General features: G+C 41.0%; 1 pseudogene; it reads right to left on the bottom strand.

Moving 5' to 3' along the window:
* Window positions 1-24586, bottom strand: part of LOC102530747 (basigin-like) — a 110208-nt pseudogene that overhangs the window by 10743 nt on the left and 74879 nt on the right.

Raw genomic sequence — 24586 nt, 5'->3', positions numbered from 1 at the left:
CCAGAAATCAAGGCGCAACTGGATTTAGAATTTTTTTTTTAGAGTAGCATGCCCTTTCCTCTTTCATCTCTTCAAAATAATCCCATAATCTCTTGGGAACTTGATTTCTTTATATGCAAAATTGGAGAATTATTAGTCTCCCTTTCAATTCAGAAATATTTAAACAAAAATGCAATAAGAATATATAAAAACATATAGAACAGAAAAACCAACACAAGGTATTATAGAAGGCTGAGACATTCTTCCCTTTCTGGAACAAGCTTCCCTAGAGTTGCTTTTTAATCCAAAGAATCCACTGATCTTATCACCATATTGCTGTTTCTCCTATTTCCATATTCCTGATAAACTTTGGTAGCAATTGTTCATTTACTCATCCATTCAATCGTTGCCTAATTCTTGGGCACTTACCATGCACAGAAATTCTTAGAATTAAGTTAGCACATACACACAAAAATCACAATCTTAAATGAGTGTATCTTCTAACCATAAATATGTAACCAAAAAAAGGTTGAATATTTTCACTGAAGCAAATCTTTAAGTAAACACTCACTTATGACTTTAGTCCTTGAATAGGCTAACCGGCTTTAATGAAATGCAAATAACTATGTTAATGCAAATGTTAAAGCTACAAATTCAAACATAAAAAAGTCAAGAAATGCAAAAGTTAAGGTTCTCCTAGAAACATTAACTCACTCAAATTGTACATATAGAATATTTCCAATTACAAGGAAGACAGCAAAATGCGATTCCTTAATGTACTATATGTTCAACCCGGATAAGTTAATGCCATTATGAGAACGTTAAATTTTACAACCCCTGACTTTGTTTTAAAAGTTACTGCCTGAATATTGCATAATTCCTATCTGTATAATGCCACTTTCTCAAAATGGAAAGAAAATAGAACAAGTGTTGTATTTTCTATCAATATAGGATTCTAAATTTACACAATACTTAGTTAATAGGTGAGACAAATACATGTTGGGAACTTTCTGAAGCTTTTTCAGTTGAAAAATTTCCACTTTGCTTGCATTAACTAGATGGTACATTGAGATATTCTAGATTGTAGATGTGTAGAAATGTGTAATAAATATATGTGAAGTTGTATTTGCTATCATTTCTGTATAAAAGGTAAATTATTCAAAGAACAAAAATTCCATCCATAAAAAGAATTTTTATAAAATATAGATTTGGGAGGGAAAACATCAAATGATTTTTTTTTTAATGAAATCCCATGATTTTTATCCCTCACCTGGAACCACAGTCATTTTTAGTAGTTTTCCTCAGGGCCTTCTACTTTTGGAGAAAAGCATAACCTTTTGTTTAAATATTTTCAAAAGCCAAAAACAACAGGCAGTTGGCCCTCTGCATCCACAGGTTCTACATCCGAGGATTCAACCAAAAAAGATCAAAAATATTTGTTAGAAAATCCAGAAAATTTCATAAAGCAAAACTTGAATTTGCCACACACTGAAAATTATTTACATAGCAGTTACATTGTATAAGATATTGTAAGTAATCTAGAGATGACAAAGGATACAGATGATATGTAGGTTATATGCAATATTATGACATTGTTACATAAGGGATTTAAGGAATTGGGGTGAGGAGTCCCAATGCCCCCAGATACCAAGGGATAACTGTAATTCACTATTTTCAAATTTTGCTAGCATCTCCTGTAAGTATTCAGTGGTGCAACAAAATGCCTCATTAGTTGCCTGAGGTTTGATTGGCTAAATCTGTCTTAGTTAAATTGTGGGGTTGCAAAAATAAGAGAAATGAAAGAAGGGCAATAAATGTGCAAGCCAGAAAAGTCTAGGATATTGTTGTTTGAAGTGATAATCTCTTGAGTGAGGACCAACAGGAGTCCTGTGTTTCAAGCAAAGTCTCCTAATGTTGTTTTCGGCACTCAGTGTGTGAGACACCACATGACCCAGGTCCCATGCAGAGAGATGCTTTAATGGATGGGGACTTTAAAACTGAAAGGGAAGTGTGGGACGAATGAACAAAGCCCCTGAAGCACACTGTAACCACAGCATACAATGTTCTAGATTGATTACTCATTTCTAGTTTGTTCTTTGCTGAAAGCCCTTGAGTACTGCAATTTTCTACAGTGTTAGTACCCCATTCAGCAGGTTCTCTTTAAAAATTTGTCAAGCTTTTGAACTGCCAATATTAACCTGTATTTTCTCGTCTTCTGACAACAATTATTTAATCAGACTTCTTTTGTAAAGACAGGGGGCTAAACACCTCCACAGTCAGAAAACTATAGTGTCATGCTTGAGCAGCTTGAGCTTAGACTTCATGCTACAAATAAACTGATATCTTTTTAAATAATTACCAGGCAGTTTGTCTACCACCTCTCCTGACTGTTGAAATGCCTAACATTATCTCTAGCATGATGGCAGAGGCTCCTGGTCCCACCCCATGCCTCTTTTCTCTTTGCAGGACTTTTGCATCCTCAGCACAGAGGTCTATGTTTAGCATCGGGCTGGGAGATGGGAATTCAAGCTCTAAACAATCCACTTAACCTCTTTGTTCTTTGTCCATAAAATCAGTGTCATCGTGCGGATTTACCGCAAGGGTTTCTAAAAGACGGTATTTATCACTGCTAGTTCATATGTGGGAAATACCAAAATCAGAAATCCCATGAATTTGTCTCATATATTCATTTCTTACCTGTTCATTTGTTTTCCCCCCTCCATCTGAAGCCTGGGCTGATGTGAATGTTTATGGCAGTCTTTTTTTTTTAATAAAATATTTATCCTAGGATTGAAGGGTTACTGCTGTACTGACTGGAATGGTTCAGGAGTGTCACAACTTTAAACGTGGAGATTTCACAAAATAGAGGCAAAACAAAACAAAAATGGAATTAACAAACAAAGAGGCAAAGGGAAAAATCTTTTCCTCCATTTCTAGTTGGAACTGCTATTTTTTACAGCTAACTGAAATATTTCAACATTTGAAAAACATCAAAATAACTAGAATTCATAAGTCTGAGAAGGGGAAAAGAAAGCACTTTGCTAAAGTGAAGGAAGTTCAGCATTTGCAATGTAATTCAAATTGTACTTGTAATTCAGGTCCTGGAATTAACCCACTCAACCAAAGCTTGAAAAGATTCAGATTTTCTCAGACTAGCAACAATACAACACTCCCTCACAATGGCCCAACCACCCTGTCTTTTGGTGATACATCCAATACACTCTAAATTATAATTCTAAAACTCAGTTTGTTGTTAAAAAATAAATCTGTGCATCATATCAGAGTCTGTCTTGTTGCAATTTAAAGGCGGAGGGGGACTCACAACCCGCTTTAATCAGACTAGGATAACACCTGAGCCCTTCCTATAATCACTTTTTTAAAAATGACTTCTACCACAATTTTTAACTACAGAGAGGTGAATTTGGAATAGAATCCCTGCATTTTCAGCCTATTGACTACAATGAAAAGAGTAACTTTCAAGGCATTGTAGTGTTTGGGGTACAATTCAGGTCACCTGAGCTGCCATTTTATTTTTCCAAGGTTGATTCCACCAGGGTTTACATCACATCTCGGGTGTGAGGATGGCCAGCTTGAGGATGGATTCATGGCACTGTGTGCTTAGACTGCCTGTCTCTGAAAGTTATTTGAAGGTTTTCCATGCAAGCAATTTAGGAAAAGTCAGCCATTTTTACCTGTATCTAGTTTGGCAACAGTTCAAAGCACACAGGAAAAGGTTTTTTGGTTTTTGGTTTGTTTTTTTTTTAAAAAAGGAAAAATTATCTGTCAAGCCTTTTAAAGGGCAGTTCTAATTTCCTCATTTTTTATCATGGGCACTTTTGACAGCAGTAAACAACATGTTTACCTTATATAATTTTATAACGAAAAAGAATTTTGCAAAGCTTTAGAGTTACGCTATGAGTGGAACTCATTTATTTTAGCTCACTAGCACACGAACACGGAGAAAATGTTACAGTAGTAGTGAATACAGTCAAGTTGGCACTTATATACCAGGCACACCAATCAAATTAGAAATGCACAGGCAACATTTTGAACTGCATGTTGCTGGGTTTTTTTAAAGGAAGAACAGCACAAAGTAGCATTTTCATGATATTCTAAAAGACTGATACTTGATAGAGTAAAATACCTTCACCTTATAAATCAGCTGTTTGGTAGAGAAACAGACCTCTTATTTTACTTTTTTAATCTTATGCAAAGCAGCATGGCTTCATATTTATTTAGCTTAGCGCTTTCTTTCTATTTAAGACATTTATTAACCAGAGAGACCTCAGTGACATGTAAATTTCATTTTCTATGCCCTGTAGATGAAAATACATCTGTTTCAGCCATCATTCAGGAAAGAAATAATTTTAATAGTTCATTTTATTAAAAAAAGATTTATGCCAGCATTCAGTTATGACAAGAGAAGGCAAGTGTCTTGCACATAACACTAAGAGGCAGCTTTCTTTCTTCCAGAATTTTATCCAAATTGAACAGAACTGTATCCGTAAAACACAGGAGGTGAGGCAAGTGACTTCGCCTCCTCGTTTGTTGTTACTGACGGTGATTCAGTAAAACAGCGGGTAAAGTGTTCTTTGTTAAGCTTAAAATGTGATGTTCTGGTATTTGCATTATTCCATAATTAAAATAATACGACCCTTATTCCAGTAGACTTCTCTGCTGTGTTAAAGCGAAATATTTAGGGATGCATGTTTGAGTCTGGCATTTAAGGAACTTTCTTTGCTTCTAATTATGTGCAGTGCAGTTTAAAAGCAAATGATGTTTATATAAAATATCCAGAATAGGCACATCTATAGAGACAGTAAGTTAGAGATTCCCAGGGTCTGAGGTGAGGACAACTGAGGAGTGAAAGATGGGTACAGGGTCTCTTCTTAGAGTGATGAAAACGTCCTAAAATAGACTGTGGTGATGGCTGTACAGCTCTGAATATGCTCAGAACCACTGAGTTTGTACAAATAAATTAGTGTATCACATGGTATGTGAATTTATATCTCAGGAAAAATTTTATGTTACAAAAACAAACAAACAAAAAGGTAAACCCAACCTGAGAAACTGTCCGCTGGGCAGGCAGAAGGATGCGTAAATACATAATTAAAATGACAATGTGACTAATAGGAATCCACAAAAACTGAAACTATTTAAGAGTTCTCTGCTTAAGAGAATCCCTTACAGGGGAGATGCCGTTTGAACCAAATCTCCGTATCCAGGGTGACTAAGGAAGACCTTTCCTGACTGAGGGAACAGTATATGAAAAGGTAGGAGGGCAAAGAGGCAGGAGAGAGCATCAGGGTTCAAGATGTGAATATTTTAGCGCTAAAAGTCAAGGAGGCAGTATCTGGAAAAAGGCGGGGCGTTTCAGGGAAGCTACGTGGAAAGGAATTGCCTGAATGTTCCCATCTTCGTTTAAAGTTATAAAGCGAAGCAAGGGAAAGAATTAACATTCATAACAATTGAAGGTTAATGATAAAGGCATCAAATTGTAATTAGGTGCTTATTTTCTTTAATATCTCGTCCCAATTGCATATTCTGTGCAGGAAAATTAGTAGCTGTGGCCTATGTTTATGCTTAGCTATTTTAACAAGGAATTCTATTTTTCTTCAAATGGATTATTAATAGTTAAGTGGGAAAAGCCTGTTAAATTGTTTCTCTTCCTTTCTCTTGGGAGATTATCTGCTTAGCCACACCCATGGCGAAGCTGGCTGCTTGAACCACTAGACCACATTCGGGACCGCCCCCCCAGTCCTCTTCACAGCAGCACATTTTCATAGCATGGGGACATAAACAGCCTACTAAGCACTGGTCTAACAAAATCCAAATCTATCTATCATAGCAAATGCTATTGGAGCTTTTTCAAACATCAAGTCCAAAGGAGAAACAGTCTGGGAAGAAGCGTCTTCCACAATAGCAAAACTAAAATGACTACGATAATATAACAACAGAACTTTAATGCCCAGGTTGGAAAAGGTCATTGTGTGTAATCCCTTCAATGTTGGTAGTTACACATTATGCCAAGTGTTTCACACGCACCATCCCTCTGTAGGAAGCTTCACTTCTTGAAAGGCAATGAGCCACCCACATAGTCTTTATCATATCAGGCGTCTTACCACTAATCTTTCAGCAACCCAGCAAGATAGGCATAGTTAGGGTTAATCCAAACACACAGATGAGGAAAATGAGGGTGAACTAGACTACGTTGCCTGCTCAGGATCAGATACTTGGAGACGGCAGATCCTGGACTGGTGCCCAGATGTGTCTGAAGCCCACGCCCGGATTCTCAACCAATTCACTGGTCTGCTCATCACCCAGAAACCCAGGCTTCATGCTGACACAGGCAGAGGGCAACTGGGAGAGGAAGAAGCCCCCAAGGAACTGAGAAGCAGACGAGCTAGGAATAGCCAGACACTTCAAGACACGGGTGACTAAAGAAGGAAACTAGACAACTAAATGACACTCCCTGCATGGCTCCTACTTGGCGCCATCACTCACGCCCACCTCGAAGCTTTCAGGGCTGGAAAAACTGGGGCTTCCTTGCCTGCTGTAGTTGAAAATCGGCAATGCTTCTCCATTGCTGTAACTTCTTTCTCTCTGACCACATTTTTTCCCCTTTTACTTTTTTCATTTGATGTCATCATCCCGCAAATACTTATCAAGACCCTACTATATGCCAAACTCTTCTAGGCACTAACACTACAAGAATGAATAAAACAAAGAGTGACTTGCTGTCATACACCTTACAATCTCAGGGAGTTAGATCATCCACAGACAAACAAGAAATATATATCTCATCCTATCATCTGTCCCTGAGCCACAGGTCACTGTCTAAATACGTCATGAATTCTTGAAAGGTCTGCTGTCTAAAGGCTTGAGTTTTATAAAGGATATACACTTTAAAAATCTAGAATCCAATTATAAAATATGTGCTCAGAAATCTTTCTTGACCATCCTATAACAGGGCTGGGAGGCTAAAACTAACTTTAACTACTACATGGATCTATTTGCTTTTAAAAGCCAACAGAAGGACCACTTCTCATGAATTACTAAACCTGACCATGCCTTTTCACGCATACACACTTATGCAGTCACCATCTTTGGAGAATCAAACAAATTATTAAGGCTTCAACTGTTTTCGCTTTTCCTTTTAAATCAGTTAGCGTATTGATCTCAAATGGAAAACAATTGATCTACATTTGCCCCATCACTAGAGCATTTAAATATACCAGTCTTCTGACAATTGGGAGGTTTCAAAGAGGCATAAGTCAACTTCCAAAAAATTCACTTCTTAAAGTGAAGAGACAGTCATTCTAAGCTTAAAACAGATGTCAATATTTTGCTAAGTGATATATGACCAACTCTGAGGAAATTTTGATAAGTAAAGTATAGACACAGAAGAAGTTTGTATAAACTGTTTCCCATACGAAATTGAGCTGAGACGTCTATTTATTATGGGGCAGACATGATTTATATTCTTTCCTCTCTGATAGTCATAAAAAGAACACTGTTTTTGAAATGTATAGACAAAGGAATGTGATGATCTTCTATCCAGCTGTATCTCTGGTCAGGAAAAATCAAAGAAAATTGGAATCCACTTACTTAAAAACCAGATTTGCTAAAATTTGGAGCCCATATGAGTGTGAGTTTCAGAAACCTTTTCATAGTTACTTTCTTGAGCCCTCTCTCACCTTACTTTCACTTGAAGGTAGATTTTAGTGGAAAACTGAAACTAAGAAAAGATGCTGCAAATTCATTTTTCTTACATGGCAAGACTGACATTTCAAAAAAATAAGAGCATATTTTTGAATGAGTGGGACCTACTCAAAGAGCTGGACTTAATATAATAAAATTATATTCAATGAAATAAGGTTATTAACTTATTAACAGTTTAGGAAAAGATTAAAGAGTTGCTTTGAAATTTTACAAATCAATTACTTCAGTTAAATTTTAAACCAGGTCTTATAATCAAAATCAAAGATTTTTCTTTTCTTTTTTTCTTTTTTTTTTTTGTAGAAGGAGATCAAAATCCAACTGTTCATGTTTGGAACCAATTAAGTTCCACTTGGAAGGCACAAGAGATATTCTTCTTTTTTTAATTTAAAGGTGCTTCATTAAATGTTATGTTAGGCAGCTTTTCCTATTTTCAATGTTACATTTGCTAAAAGCCGTTAAAAGACGACATTTGTGATAAGAAGACATGTATCCCAATTGAACGGTCATTTCACTGAACAGATCAGGCAAAAGTCAAAACATCTAGACCACAGTTTTGTGCTTTTGTTTCTATAAATGTTACTATCTCTGAATTAAGTTCTTGGAGGATTTTTAGTTAGATGATGACACAGTTAATTCTGACCAAATAGGCTGAAATATCCACAACTACGCTTACCCACAGGCATTTTGTTTTGGATGCAAAATAAAGTGGAATCTCACTTCATTAAACATTCAACTACAGTTAGTCAACTTTTCTTTTTTTTTTTAACAGTAGTTAACAATTTACTGAATTTCTTTTCTGATTTGGGCACAATACACACCTTGCATTTCCTCATTTAACCTCACAACCTTTTTATTCTCATTTTTTCAGCTGAAACACCCCTGGAAGGTAGCAGACCACCCCAAGGTCACACAAACAGCACACAGCAGGGCCCAGATACAAATGACGTTCCTGATTCCAGAGGCTGCCCTGTTAACCACTGACATGAACTCTATTCCCCTATGAGCAAGTGAAAATCACTAATTGTCTTTATTATTGCCTCTTTGTCAAAATAGACCAAATATGAGCCATCTGTTCATCAAAAAGCTCACACAAACATTCTTATAATTTAGGAAGAATGGATAAAATTTATGACTGCTCCCACGAAAGCAACTGATGAGAACCGAGGCTGAAATATAGAATTTGCATCTTAAAACATCATTTTTAAAAAAACAGGATGAAAAGGAACGAAGGCTATTAATTTTTTAAGTTGGGGTAATTTTTAAACATCACAATGATAGCACTTAATTTCTCTTTTTCCTAGCTTTGGGCTAACACAATGTACTGTGGTGATATTTGGAGTTTGTGCTTCAGAAATTTCCATGGACACATTAGCGTAGATGGTTTCATTACCCACCCTCATTATTAAGTAGCGTTCAATTACTGAGTGTTGTAATGCCAAAGAGCATAAAAGAGAGACAAAATCTCAGTAAGATCTAAGGGCGAAATGGCATTTTTATATTGCTATAAAGATTACTTAACTCTAGTGCAGTACTAATGATCATTTCTGTGACTGAAAACATCCCCTTATGATTAATTATGTAAACTCTCATCATTTCAAGCCCAATAAAGACTTTGAAACATTTTTCATGCATCTTGTATCCCCGCAAATTTTTTTCCCATTTACCCACATAAGAATCAACTCTAAGAATTAAAGTTAAACTATTCTCCATTACATTAAAATGGTGTAGCACTTGGAAGTATTCAGGTATATATGTACAATTCAGGTAAATATAGGAAAGAAGTGTTTTAATATGGGGGTGGATCTTTTGTATTCTTCATAAATAATTGATTTATGCTCCTCACTCTTGTAAAAGGAATAGTTTTCTCATATTGGAAGGAATCTCTCAGTAGCCAAGTTCTTCAAACTGGATGTCTTTGAAAATTAGAATATACAATAAAAGTCACTTTTGAATGTTCATTACCGTTTTGCTTGTATCATCAATATAATTGTTTGGGGGGACTTCTGTGCATCATTAAGGGATTGTGTATGATACAAGGCAGCTATTAAATGTAAAATTATATATAAATGCTTAATAATATAGAAAGATATGATATAGCATTTTGTGAGAATAAAAGCCGTAAAACAGTACGTACAAAATGGCTCCTATTTTTGTAAAAAATTTACATATGTATCTACCCGCAGACCGTTGATTGAAAGATATGCAGAAAGGTATTAACAGAGTTTATGTCTAGGTGGCAGGATTACAAATAATTTTTAATTTTTTTCGCTTGAACTATCGGCATTTACTAGAATTCTTCTAATGAACATGGTTTGCTTTTGTTTAAGAAAAAAGAACTGCAAGGAAAAACACACAAGTGAACCAAAATATCCTCCCTTGATGAAATGATCACTCAGAGTCTGAAATTGGAGATGTTCTTGGATAAGATCCCATGCTTGTGGAAACTGGTTCAGAGCTACACCCACAGGACAAAGCCCCTTCTTAGCCACAGCCAGGCCCTGGAGGCTATTTCTCAGGCCAGCAGGGAGCTCACTGCCTTGGGCCAGAGGGCTCGGGCCTGGGGGCTTTTGCTGGCCTGGCTGATCTGTGGGTTGGAACCCTGGCAGGGACAGGTAAGGGCAGTGAGAAGTAAAGTCCATGTCGCTCTTAATCATGCAGCTTTGTAGAAGCTGAAAAGCAGAACACGAAGTGGAAAAGCAGACCGGCCTCGGCCTGAGCCTTTAAATCATGCAGGTGCAGACGCGCCGCCAGTTTGAAGGTGGGATCCCTGGGACAGCAGGGTCACCAGAGTCACTGCCGCCAGTGTGATGCTTCACGGCTTACAATTTCCTTTTCTCCTTTCTCTTCCTTCCTTCCCTTCCAACTGACCCCCATCTGGAGGTACAAGAGTCTCTATCTACGTGGAAAAGGGATTTGGTTTTCAGAAATGTAGCTCTCGGCACCTTCTGAACAGAGACTGGCTATAATCCCAAGTTGCATGTTTATTATGTGGCCTTTATGTGTATTTCTTACAAAACGCGCTGAGACACCCAAACTCATTTCAGATAGCAGCCTAAGCTAAATGGCCACATTCTCCCTGGACAGAAGGTCAACACGTCACAGGCAAAACTGTCCAGCTCCTGAGTTTTCTCGAAAACTTACACAAGAAGACAAGCTGTTTCTGTCATTGTTCTCGGCAAACTGAGGATTTTAATCCTGAACGGCATCACTGCCTTGACAAATGAAAGAGAAAGCAAAGGTTTTTTTACCTCGGGCTTCTAGATTTCTCTCTAAGGTCAAATTGTGATTAAACATTAAAATCACTTTGGAATCTCATTCAGGAAAAAAAAAAGGACAAAAGGCTTAGCTTTCACAGTACAGTTTTATCAATAAAGAGGTTGAAAGTGCCTGTTCTATGGAAATAAAACGGCTGGGTTCACTTGTTGGCTGCAGCCAAGCAATTTTTTAGTGAGGATTTCCTCTTTTAATCAGTTATAAGATATAATGACAGTCTCCACAACCAGCCACACCCTGTGGGGGCGACATGAATAAACACTAGTAGCTTCTGCCAGAAATAAAACACCAGATTAATAGCTCGCAGCCTGCACATCAGGACGCTTCCACCTCCCTGAGACCCCAGATGAGAAATTAATTAAGCTAATGCATTTAAAACTAAATCCATTTTACTCCAAATTACCATCCCCAAAAAGTTCTGGGGGGAAGAAAGTGCAATGCCAAAATTGTAAACTTGCATTATATGTGTATTCAGACCCGTGGTAAAGCCGATTCAAATAAAGAAAACCAGAGAGAAAGCAAGCCAGCAAGCCATGATTGACTCAAGATCTCCATCTAGCGACTCTATGCTGAATAGCAGGTTGCTTGTCTGCACTTCTGGGTAGGGAAACCTAGGCCCGTAAGCCAGATGCATTAGGCTTTTACCTGGCTCGCAGTTAGAGTGAGATGCCTCCTCTTATTACACTTTGTAAAAAGTATCCTCGGGAAAAAGTTTTTACCCCTTTTACATAATTATGGTGATTCACCTCTGGGCCTGGTTTATCTGTTTTTAGCAGAGTCTGTTTCCCTGGATTCACCATTTATTTCCTAATTTTCATGCGCTTGACTGAAGAGGTTGGAAACCCTTGACATGAGTTTAAGTCATGTGAACAAAACTGAACAGTTGCCTGCGACAGTACATAAACAGCAGTCAGACAACATGCAGTTCATGTCAGAGTTGTGCTGATGGCAATGGTTTAGGGGTTAAGAAGAGAGGCAGAGACGAGACAGTAAAGTAAGTGGTGACAGTGAAGGACTTCTCCCAGCAGCCCCGACATGTGCATACTACAGGACTCCATTATATCAGGTTTAAGAACAGACAAAATCATGGAGATTCCTCAAAAGCCTAAAAATAGACTTACCATATAACCCAGCAATCCCACTCCCGGGCATATATCCAGAGGGAACTGTAATTCGAAAAGATACATGCACCCCCATGTTCATAGCAGTATTACTTACAATAGCCAAGACATGGAAACAACCTAAATGTCCATCAACAGATAACTGGATAAAGAAGTTGTGGTATACTTATACAATGGAATACTACTCAGCCACAAAAAATGATAAAATAATGCCATTTGCAGCAACATGGATTGCCCTGGAGAATGTCATTCTAAGTGAAGTAAGCCAGAAAGAGAAAGAAAAATACCATATGATATCACTCAAATGTGGATTCTAAAAAAAAAAAAATGAACTTACATATAAAACAGAAACTGACTCACAGACATAGAATACAGACTTGTGGTTACCAGAGGGGTGGAGGGTGGGAAGGGATAAACCGGGAGTTCAAGATTTGCAGATACTGACTGGTATATATAAAATAGATAAACAAGTTTATACTGTATAGCACAGGGAAATATATTCAATATTTTGTAGTAACCTACAGTGAAAAAGAATATGAAAACGACTATATGTATGTTCCTATATGACTGAAGCATTATGCTGTACACCAGAAATTGACACAACATTATAAACTGACTATACCTCAATAGAAGTAGGAGGAGGAGAAGGAGAAGAAAGAAAGAAAAGAAAAGAACAGACAAAACCAACTGATGGTGATAGAAGTCAAAATACCTGCCCTCTGTGGGTGGGGATAAAAGGAAAATTGATTAGAAGAAGAGCAGGAAAAGATGTTCTCAGGTGCCAGAACATTCTGTTTCTTAGTCAGGATGGTGGTTACATAGGTGTGTACACACGTAAAACGTATGTTTATGATCAATGCACTTAATTCACGTATATTGTGCCTTTCCTGTATGCATGGTATGTCAGTAATCAGTTTTTTAAATGAGGCTCCATAATTGTCTTACCTCCAATCCTGAGAGAGGACAGCCACAGGGGAACATTTTTTAGGCTAGCAAAGGCCACATCCCACACAGACTTCTTATGGATACTCAGGAACTTAGATATAAGAAGCCGAATATCTATCAAACCTAGACATCATTAACTAAAGGACTTGGGGTCTTGTCATTTCTGTCACTTCACTGAAAATTTTAGGGCCACCCCTTAGGCCAGATGGCAAGCAAACGAAGGGAACTGTACTTGTCACTCTTTTCATGGGGACACGGCTTATGTCCGGTGAGGAGCTATGAGTGTGTCTTCTGACAGTCACTGGTTGGGGCAAAGGGCAGAAACAAAGGCAAGTGACAAAGTGAACGGGTGGGTAAGTTTTAACACAGCCACCACGAACAAACCCACCTGTCCCACTTTAGAATGTGTGCTTTTATCACATGTGAAACATGGAATGTTAGAGCTGGAAGGAGACTTTTGCCATCTCCTTGCACATTCCTGTATTCCAAAAGGGGGTCCAGAGGGGGTGCATTCAGTCAAAGCCACAGGATTGATTAATGATCAAGTGAGACCTCCTCCACCCAGGCTTTCTGGCTTCTAGTGCATGTTCCCAGGTCCCCAAGTGCCCCCTAAGCACCGTAGGTGCAGGCCTTCAAAAGCCTTTACAGCTGCTCTCAGAGATAGTACCTACAAAATTCCTGCAACACCTTTCTTCCAAATTTTTTTCTTCTTGCCCTCTTTCCTTTGTTTTAGCTTTTCTTTTGTTATTTCCTCTTGTATTTTCATTTTTTGCTCTTTTTTCCCCTCTCTTTTTTCCATAGTATCCAATCAGCCCTCCATAGTCATGGGTTCTGCATCCCCAGATTTAACCAACCACAGATCAAAAATATGTTGAAGAAAAAAATTCCAGAAAGTTCCAAAAAACAAAACTTGAATTTGCTGCAATCTGGCAACTATCTACATAGCATTTCCATTATATTTACAACGATTTACATAGACTTTACATTGTCTTAGGTATTATAAATAATCTAGAGATGACGAAGTATACGGGAGGATGTGCTTAGGTTTTATGCAAACACTATGCCATTTTATTTATGAGCCTTGAGCATCCTCAGATTTTGGTATCTGAGAGAAGTCCTGGAATGAAATCCCCAGGGATACTTGGGGGACAACTTACTCACTTGCAACCAAAATTTTCATCTCAGTTTGCTTATCAAGAGTTAGGGAGCAATATGAAATTCAGACCTCTGATTTTCAGGTTTTACCCCTGAAATCAGGTTCAAGGGCAATGTAGCCCCTGCTCTCCCTCCTACCCAAGAATGACAGGTTTGCACCACAAGCAGACCAGACCAGGCAGATGTTCAGCATTCCATAGGGCCAGCTTCTCCAAGCAGTGCAAAAGCACCTTCTGTGTTTACAGCTAGGAAGAAGAGAAGGATCCCAGGACAGAGCGGTTGCTGGTGGTCCTTCCTATCACAGAACTCTGCCATTCTGCTCATCACAAGGTGCTTGGCCTTGGCCCTGTATAACAGCTCCCGGTCGTCAAGCCCCACTGGAGAAGTGCCGTCTGAATCCAAGATGGTCTTTTTCTTTCACCACCTGTCTACACCTAATCAATCCACAAAGGGTTATTTATGCTTTCTGGGTTCTCAGAAGTGGCTAAGAATGAGGCCAATCAAAAAATGTCTTGGTAATGCTTGGTTCCTGCCCTAAAATAATTTAAAATCTAGTTGAATTCACAAAGCTACCAGAAAAACAGCCCAAGACAGATTCATCACCAACGGTGTCTTTAACAAAATTTCTTCATCGAACTCTTACTTTGGGCAGAATTTAGGTTTAACTTCCCCAGGAGTTCAAAGAAAAACTACTGTGGAAGGACCTTGGAGGTGACCTGGTCCAACACCCTATGGTACTTAAATAAACATAAACAGATAATTCATGCTCATTCTAAAAAAGTTTTTCAGATAATATTGAATTGAAAAGGAGAAAGCAAAAATCACTTTAGTTGTTCTGATATTAACACTGCCCTCAAAACATCTGCCTTTAATATTTTGATGTAATGACCTCCAGACTTTTCTCTATTTTTTTAACTTTATTCAGATCAGGAGTAATTGATAAATATAATCGTATGTATTTAAAGCACAAAACAAGATGATTTTATATATATATTCTGTATACATATTATATATAAGAATGATTACCAGATCAAGATAATTCATATATCCATCACCTCACATAGTTTTAACATAGGTAACTCTCAGTGTATGTGTGTGTGTGTGTCTATGTGTGGAAAAAATGCTTAAGACTTAACAACAATTTTCAAATGTATAATACTGTACCATTAACTATAGTCACCATGCTATACCTTGAATTCTGAGCTTCTTATCTCTCTGCATATTTTTTTAAAGAGGGGAAAAAATAACTGTGCTACAACAATAACAATTTGTAAGGTTAAAAAAATGCACTTTCTAATCCTTTCTAAAAAGAAAACATACAAGGCTTATAATTAATTGTGGTCATTCACATTTTTTTCTGTGATTTTTTTTTCCTCTGCCTATTTTTAATTCATTCACCAAATATGCTAATTCTAAGCTGCTTTTATGACTTAATAACCATCTTAAAGACCATACTATGCTAATAAATATAAATCTGCATTATCATTGCAATGTCTACATCACATCTCTGGGTTCATTTGCATATAGATTACTGATTGGTATTCAGATGTTTCGTAATTAATTCACTCCACTCTTTATTAATATGTTTGCAGTTTCCAATGTTTCACCTGTAAACAAAGCTGGGATCAACTTCTTCACACATACATATTCACACAGACGTATTTTCATATTTGTCTGATCCTTCCGTTTGGGTAAATTCCTAGAATCGCTGGTTCAAAGGGAAACAAATGGTTTACATTTTGAGCCACGTTACTAAGCTGCCCCTCAGAAGGAACTGAACAATTTATATTCCCACCAGCTTTCCTCACCAGCACTAGGCATTATCATTCTTACCTTTGCCAGTCTGATCATTATACAATGGTAACTGTTGTTTTCATTTTTGTTTGATTCTTTGGGAATACTTTTCAGTTGTAAACCCTCCCCGCCAAGCTTTCTACCTGATTCCTGCCAGTAAACTGCATCTCTGGTCATTTCCCCCCATGACTTTCCGCCCTGGTGCTGGATGGAATGTCTGCAGGCAGATTTCCACTTGACTGCAAAGCTAGCGAAGATGTCTCGAAAGTATCCCCAACCCCACCTGCTACCCAGGACAACGGCCAAAGTAGCTGTCTGTGTGCCCCCCTGCCCCTGGAGTCGCCTCAAGCTTTGTGAGGCTGAAGACCAGCCGGTTCCTGTACAGAGGAGTGACTCCTGAAAAGGAACAGAAGAGGAGCTGGCCCGCCCTGGGGCCTGGAGGGGCCATCCTTCAACTCCCCCGACCTATTTCCAGTGTCTCTGAAAAATAGTTCACAAACTCTGATTTTTGTTTGTTTGTTTGTTCAAACTGAACTTGATTTTGGTGTTGAGCCCCTTTTGAGAGGCAGAAACTTAATCTGCCCGCATTTGGCCGGATCTAAATTGAGTCAGGCCGGAAGCTCTGCCGCAGCATTCAAGCCTGGGTCATCCTGCTCCACCTGCATTGGCATCTGCCTAGATGGCCCCCGTCCCATCGGGATCTGGTTCCTGGTCCACCCAGCACAAAGCCATGTCCTCCACGCTCCCAGCTGCAGGAGCCCCTGAGCCTGACGACCCTCCGGACACCCTGTCCAGGCTGCTCTGCAAGAAACGCCTATTTACCCGATGCGTTCTGAGCTGCAGGGGCTGCTTTGGGGCCCATCTCAGCTCAGGACATCGTTACCCTGCCCCGCAGCACGTGGAAGCACAGGGAACTCCGGTTTGAGGGGGAAACAGGTCATCTCTATTCTCAAATTCCCCAGACGAATCCGAATTCCTTGAATACGCCTCGCCCCCAGGACACAGCTTCTTCAAGGCCGGCTTCTTAGGGACCCAGCTCCATGAAACCTCCGCCCCTGGGATTCTCTTCGGCTTCCCTCCTCACCCAGCCCTGGGAAACTTCATCTATTTTTGGTTTCACAACCCACTTATCAGGCAGTTGTCTAAATATCTTGTTTCTTCCCAGGGCCAGGCTTTTGAAACAAATCCCAAGCAGTGACTTCTGCCATCTGACCTAGGGATGAAAACTGCAGGTCTAACTGCCAAAATTGGGGTGGGGGGGATGGAAAGGTTTAACAAGAAATGGGGAAGGGGGCGTTGGTCATTTCCTTGATGGCAAGGGGCATCCAGATGTGAGAAACAGCACAGGCAAGAGCCAGGAATGTGCTGGAGTCCGGGTCCAGCTCTGCTAGCGTGGAGGCCCCGCTGTAATCTGGTGGAGTGCAAGTCTGGACACGTGGGGTGGGAGCAGCGCTTGCAGAACATTGTTAAGTAAACAAAGTGATAGTGGGCATTCCAGGATATCTCAGTGCAACTCGTGGACATCAAAGTTCCAGTTAACTTGATCACAAGGCGGTCTTTTACTATTTAAAGAAAACGAGAGAGTGGTGCTACCGGACAAGACGTGGGCTTTGACACCAGACAGTCCTAGGGCTGAAGCTGGCACTGCTGCTTACCACCTGCAATATTGAGCTTCCTCCCAAAGGGGAGAATAAGGCCTCTTTTGTCAATTGCTGTTTGTATGCATATGAGGGAACACATACAAACCAACTGGACTTAGAAAATGTCCCCTTCTCCCCTTATTCCCCTCTTCCTTTTCCTATTTTTGGCCCCGATCCTCAGACTAATTCGTATTTGGGAATACCTACCCAAATGACTCTACTGCTAACAGTCCTGGGGTTACTAGAAGTGCAGGCATGACTGTGCATGCACTGTACACACAGGTTTGTATGCGGGTAGCTCACATGTGTTTCCTGTCTTCCACGAGGAACTCCTTTTAACATTCAGTGAGATTTATAAGGAACATTGATGAAAATACTTTATAAGCTGAAAGTCATGTCCATATTGGCATCACAAAGCTTCCACAGGGTCATCGTTCTCAGAACAGCTCAAGCCTCCTCTCCTCACAATTCTTTCTCCCTCCATCCTGCCCCCTCCTCCAGGAAGAAACCCAAGGAGGATCACAGGCAAGAACGCTGTCGGGCAGCCTGCAGGGCAGCAGAGAGGCTGAAGCCCTGGCTTCTGGGTGCAAGGGCCTCTCTGGCTTGGCCGTTTGCAGAGTGCCTCTTCTGTGGGGCTGGTGAGGTGGCAAAGATGGAGACACTTCTCTCTCTAGGGACGCCCCCACCGAGAGAAGACCAAGGCGGGCGGGAGGGATGATCAACTCTGCTCCAGAGCAAAAGCTGTAAAGGCAGAGAACACAGAGTTGACTTTTCCTTCAGGCTCTCTCCTCACCGTGGAAGGGATCCGAGCGCAAATACGAGTTAAGGGTCTGGATCTAGGGATAAGAGTTCTGTTTCTAGTGCAATCCACTGAAGTCTGATTAGGCAAATAATAATAATAACAACAAGAACCACAGCAGCAGCAGCTGTAGTTCGTGTGGGTCAAGCAATGACTCTGTGCCAGGCATCGTGCCAAGTGCTTCACCGTCATTTTCTTATTTAATCCTCGCCACAGCTGCTCTTACACGTTCCTTACAGGTGAGAAAACTGAGGCTCGGTGGATTTACGTAAACTGCCTGAGATTATTCAGGTAGGAAATGATGGAGCCTGGATTCAAACGCAGGCAGTCTGACCTTAGTGCCTCCATGTAGCCCAACCCAGGTCATCAGAATCAGGGACCCAGTGTCTCAGGCCCCTCAAGGTCCCTCTCCTCAGAGCCCCCTCGAGAACTTATGGGTGTGTGAGAGCTGTCTGAGGACTAGGAATCCTTGATCCCAGCAACTTCTCATCCTTTCCCACCTTTGATGTTGTGACCGGTAAACATCATCCCTCCCTCACCTGTGTGGCTTGGCTTAGAGCACAGTGCTACCTTGGAGCAAATTTTGAGAGTCTCTTATAAGAAAAGAATGTCAGGAGAGTCTTCTTTCACTTCCTCATCCCCTGAGAGATACAAGCAGCCTGACACATCTTCACCATAGCAGAGACAAGATGGACGGTATCTTGCAAGGATATTTGTTAGGGCCACATGGCTTCCTGAAAGGTGACACTCACCATAGACCCTCCCCCAGTCTATGAAAAAAATGATGATTTTATTATCCATCTCTGTGAACTCTGATCTTTCACGAGGAGCATCAAGGAACCATCAGGAGGGATGTAATTTATCCCCACCCTACCCCTCCAGGAGTTTTTACAGTTGGCTGTGTTTTAAAAGAGACCCAACCCATCCTTCTTTACTTCTCCCCACTCTCTCCTCCACAATCCTATACAACGACAGCTAAAGCTCAGGCCTCTCAAAGTCATAGCTAGGAAAGCTGTCAGCAGCAATCAAGGCTATGGACTTTCTCACCCTGGTCCAGCAGAAAGGAGACAGTGTCTCTCCTGAATCATCAAATAAGTCCCTTCCCTTAACTCCGACTGGGCTATTGTAGATATGATGACTTCTGAACGAGAGGAATATTATGCACTGACTGGCTTAGGTCTGGGTTAATACCCGTCCTTGAACCAAAAATCTATCAAGGAGGTGAAATTTGCTGAAAGATTTAGGCCAATTGAGACCCATTCCTGGAGGTGGGCTGGATCTGGACTACCAAACCACATGACTGCTGGACATAGTAATGATGGTGGGGAGTGTTTATACCCGTCAAAATCTGGGTGTAGTTAGGAGGGGAAAGGGAAGATGTCAGAATTGAGTAGGAGGTGGATGAATGCCCACTAGAATATATAAAGATCCGAGAAAATATACACCAACAGTTAACAGGAGTTAGTGGTAGGATCAGAAATAATTGTTTTATCTTTATACAAGCATGTAATTCTTATGTAATTGAAAAGATAGTTACTTTTAAAACAATTTGTCGTGGGAGGAACCAAGTGAAAAAATACCAAAAAGAAGACAGTCCTCTAAAATGTCACACCAGGGAGAGGCAGCAGTATGACACTCAAATGCAGAGAGGAGAACGTATTTCTGACAGTTTTTCTGATGAGCCAGTTGGAATGAAGACACATTAACCAAGGAAAAGCTTAAGGACACACAAAAGCCAAACTTCACATGGTGTGAGACCACTACCGAGTACTGGCCTGCAGCCCAACAGATTGGTGAGATGGGTAACAGTCCAAGATGAGGACAACATGTAATAATGACTCAGTATTTGTTGAAATTAACTACATGCAAGTGTCTGTCTGTCTGATTGCGTTTAACACTCACAACAGCGCTTTGCGGTAATGTTATCATTCCCGTTGGAGGAAATGTTGTTGAGGCCCTGCGTGTATTCCCTTGGTGCTCACCGTCATCACACATGTCACAGTGTCCGCCAGCCCTCACCAGCCCTCGTCTGCCTGCGGAGCAGGCTGCAGGTGCACCGGCAGACCAGAGTGCCACGGAGTTGACATCCCGCAAGTAGCCCTATTAATACAAAACAGTACTTGATAAATACATATTTACCAAGTACCAAATACTTGGTAAACAAGGAATTGATAAATCAGTATCTTCCTTGCTCCTTAGGGTGGATTAACTCTGAGGCGTGTTCTACACACGCCAGGGTCAGAGCATCCCGGTGGGATCCAGGCTCAATTGCCCACAGTGATGCCCTGCCCATGCCCACAGCCACACGTGTGCTGGTTTCCCTTTCCCCCTCATCTCACTCTCCCTCCACCTCTGTTTCCTAGGATCCCAACACTACTTACACTCACATTTTTGTCTCAGGGTCTGCTTCTGAGGATATCCACTCAAGACACCCACTTAAAAGATAGAGCAACTGGGGCTTAACAAGTAAGTCACTTGCCCAACTCACACTAGTAAGTGAATAAGCACAGATTCCACCCCACACCTGACTCCACTCCCTCACTGTACCCACGTTGCCCCAGACACAGCACAGGAACCACTGGGGGTGCTTGAGAAGCTTTAAAGTTGTGCATGGATGGGTTGTCTGTTTTTATTTTCATGTGTATTAGAACAGTAAAACAATAATTCATCAAATTTTGGACACTTTCCATTGTAACATGTACCAGCATTTTATGCACTGCTAAAAAAAAAAAAGAACACAGCACGACCCAATGTTTCCTTATCACTTAATATTTCTATTTTATTCTCACTGAAAGAATTCTTTTAGGCTTGTTTGAACATAGCATTTTAAAAGAATTACATGTGGGCATACATAAAAAGGAACATATAAGCAAATTTAATTGGCTAAAATATTTCTTAAATTTCTTTACGATCAAGTGTCCAAGTCTTCTGAATCACTTGTAAACTCAAAGTCAACAACGTCCATGCTTTGCCCCATGATATCACTGTCCATGCCATGGAGATCACCGGGGAAGCTGAATTTCTTCAAGGAGGCTCCCCCATTGTCTTTGGGATTTCAGTCCATGCCACTAACATCCATTCTTCAAGTTTTGTCCAGTGCCGCCTTCTCACCAGAAGAATTGTCAGGCAATAACAGTTGCATCCTGACCGCTGACTGGTCAACACAAAGTGCAAGGATGTTCCCTGGCATCCATTGTCTGAGACATCACGACTTCATATACATTAACAGGGGGAAATGTGGGTCATAGATCTAATGAAATAAGGGATACAAAGGGCACACCAAATCTGATACATGGATTAATTACTTCAGATGAGGCTGGAGTAGTATGTCAATTTTTAAAATATGAGTTAATTTCAGGGAAAATTTTAAATTAAAAATTGAACAGGCAATACACTGAGAGGGCAAAAGCTGTGAAAGATAGTCAATAACTGAACTTTGAGAAACCCAGCATCTCATCCTGGCCCAGTACACGTGGAGACCTGCACGGCCACCCACTGCCGTCCCTCTGACCAGCAATGACGGCAGCCTGTCCACGGCTCACGAGCACTCCTGACTCCATCCCCTGGGCTCAGTCCCCGAGGTCTCCCAACAACTGTTCTTGACGCACGAAAGGGGGCTTTAAATTAATGTTTGGAGAGCGATTTACACTGGGGGGTAGAAGAATGTACCAGAAGAACAGGATCAGGACGATCTGACAGACCACATCAGACTATCGTTCAAATGAGGACTGATGTGTGTGAATAAAGAATGACGACCAAGAGCCTTTATTTAGAGTCAGGTTTACGCTTCTTTTCAGGTGGATGTTTTTTATGTAATTGCAGCCTCTTTTTATTGGTGGTAAGATTCCATGTCATCACTGAAGCGGAATTGTACACCATACCTGCCAGCCTCAGTGCTTTCACACGACAGATGTTTCCACGGCAGAGGGACTTACTAAGACTGATAAATAGTTACGCTCATTATCCTTAATAATCAAACTCAGACAGAACCCCAATTAGGGGAGTTTTCTCACCGTTGTCCCTTCAAGACATTAACACAGGTTCAGAAACTATAACAGACATATGTTCACACTGAAATCCGAACAGATCAACCACTAAAATGCATGACTGTTTAAATCCACTGCGGTGCTTGAAGGAGGTTAAGGACTGTGAAAGCAAATGATTCAACGTGTGAACGTTCCATCTGCCAGATATGCTGCGGTCTACTCCCTGGAGCTAATTAAAGGAAACTTAAAGGATGGGAAAGAAAATGATCGGGTGGCCTGCCTTCTTCAGACTTTAGGTGGGTTGAAAGTGCTAAACTTCTTAAGGCTCCTGGGTAAGATAGAAACTTCACACTTCTCAACTGAAAGTGTTCTCATTGGTTCATAAAGATTTCTTCCGTGATCCTCCAGCCGATGAGTGGATGCACAAGGAGGCCTAAGACTGACTGATCAGAGGGTTCCAGAGTAAACTTTTCCTTACCACTCCTTGCCCCAAGAGCAGACTAGCTGCAAGCGGAGGTTTTCCTCTATCACAGACTGTGCTCTTGTTTCCCCCTCCTCACTGCCCTCCTTTCTGCAGGGCTCACCTTTTTTTCCCACCCTGTCCACTGTCATCGAATATCCAGGCATCCAAGTGGTAAATAAAATGACAATATTGAGGGATATCAGAACCAAACCATCCAGTGAAGATAAACTTCAAATCTCTTTTAAAACCTATCAACATGTCCTTTCAGGGCCATGCTGATAATGGGAGACCAGCAGGGCCAGGTACCGCGCCACCTCTAAGTAACAGAGAAGACCATCGCTCCCAGGACGTGGGTCCAGGTTGTTCTTTGGCCATCTAGCATCTGCCTCCCCTTCGTTGGATACCAAGCTCCAGTTTTGCACCTGTAGATCCACCTTCCTTGAGTCTTCATCCATACAGTTCTAGAGGAGCTGAACCTTCATCTGCCCTTCACCAAACACAATTTCCCAGACCCCCTTTAACCCGGCCCACGTCCCCATCCCCTGGTTGCTCACAGTGCTCAGCTCTCTTTTTCAGGAGAGATGCTTTGGACCAAACAGCACCCATCCAGACAGAAGTTTAGGACTCTTTCCTCCCCATACTCCAGTTCCAGAGGCAGCCCACAGTCAAGGACTAACTAATTGACTCTGGGATACAAAAGGTCACCCCCCTTGCCTTAAGGTGAAACCAACTTCTAGTGCAATTCATACTCACGGGCTCCCCATGGGATTAGTCTATAGCTGGTCTCCTTCTGAGACCACACCCTTGCTTAGTTTTTCCTGCCACCCCATTCGGCTTTCCTCTTCTCGCTTCTCCTGAAACTGTTCCCCAATAAATCACTTGCCCAAGAATCCTTGTCTCAGTTTCTGCTTCTTGGGAACCCAGCCTAAGATGTTATTACTCCTTCACTCCACCCATCTCCCCTTTCTCTCTCCTGAGAGGGACCATATCCCAGGACAATGTTTGAGTTCCCATCAAGCTAACCCTGACCCCTGGATTTTTCAGTAAATAAACTATGGAATCATCTTTTTTGCTTACACCAGTTTGGGTTATGTTTTGAGTTGCTTCTACTAAAGATTGCTAATATGTTACAAGACAGGACTATGTCCTGGTTCATTTATTTTTTTATTCCATAAATACATAGTGAGCGCCTACTGTGTTCCAGCTACTTTGCAAGGATCAAGGGATATGATGGTAGAAAAGACAAAGCCTTTACTGTTTTCAAGGAGATCCTGATGACAATGCAGAGTGATAAGTGTAGTGAGAAAGAGGGAGTTAATGGAACACACAAGAGGAGCAACTAGCTCCTTCCTGTGGGCACCTGGCCAGGGAGTGGGGACACAAAGTCAGGGAAGACTACCTGGAGGAGACAATATCTGACCTAAAACTTGGGGGAAAGCAGAAGTCATTGAGGAGAAAAGCATTTCAGGCAGAGGGATAAGACGTGCAATGAGCAAAGGGAAGAGAAAGCCTGGTTCATCCAGGGAGTCCAGGAAAACTGGTATGAGTACGGGCTGTGTACCCAGCCTGAGTGTGTACTCTGCCTCAAGGCTTTCTCTGAGCTGAGAAGCAGCTTTAAGTCTGGGGGTAGTGAACAGCCCACCTCCAGCTATAACCCTCCAGCCAACGGAAATGGAGTCAGGAGACACAGACACATGACCGATCCCACC

The sequence above is a fragment of the Vicugna pacos genome, chromosome 25, assembly GCF_048564905.1.
Source record: "Vicugna pacos chromosome 25, VicPac4, whole genome shotgun sequence".
NCBI classification, from domain to species: domain Eukaryota; kingdom Metazoa; phylum Chordata; class Mammalia; order Artiodactyla; family Camelidae; genus Vicugna; species Vicugna pacos.
This window is presented reverse-complemented; position numbering and strand designations above follow the sequence as displayed.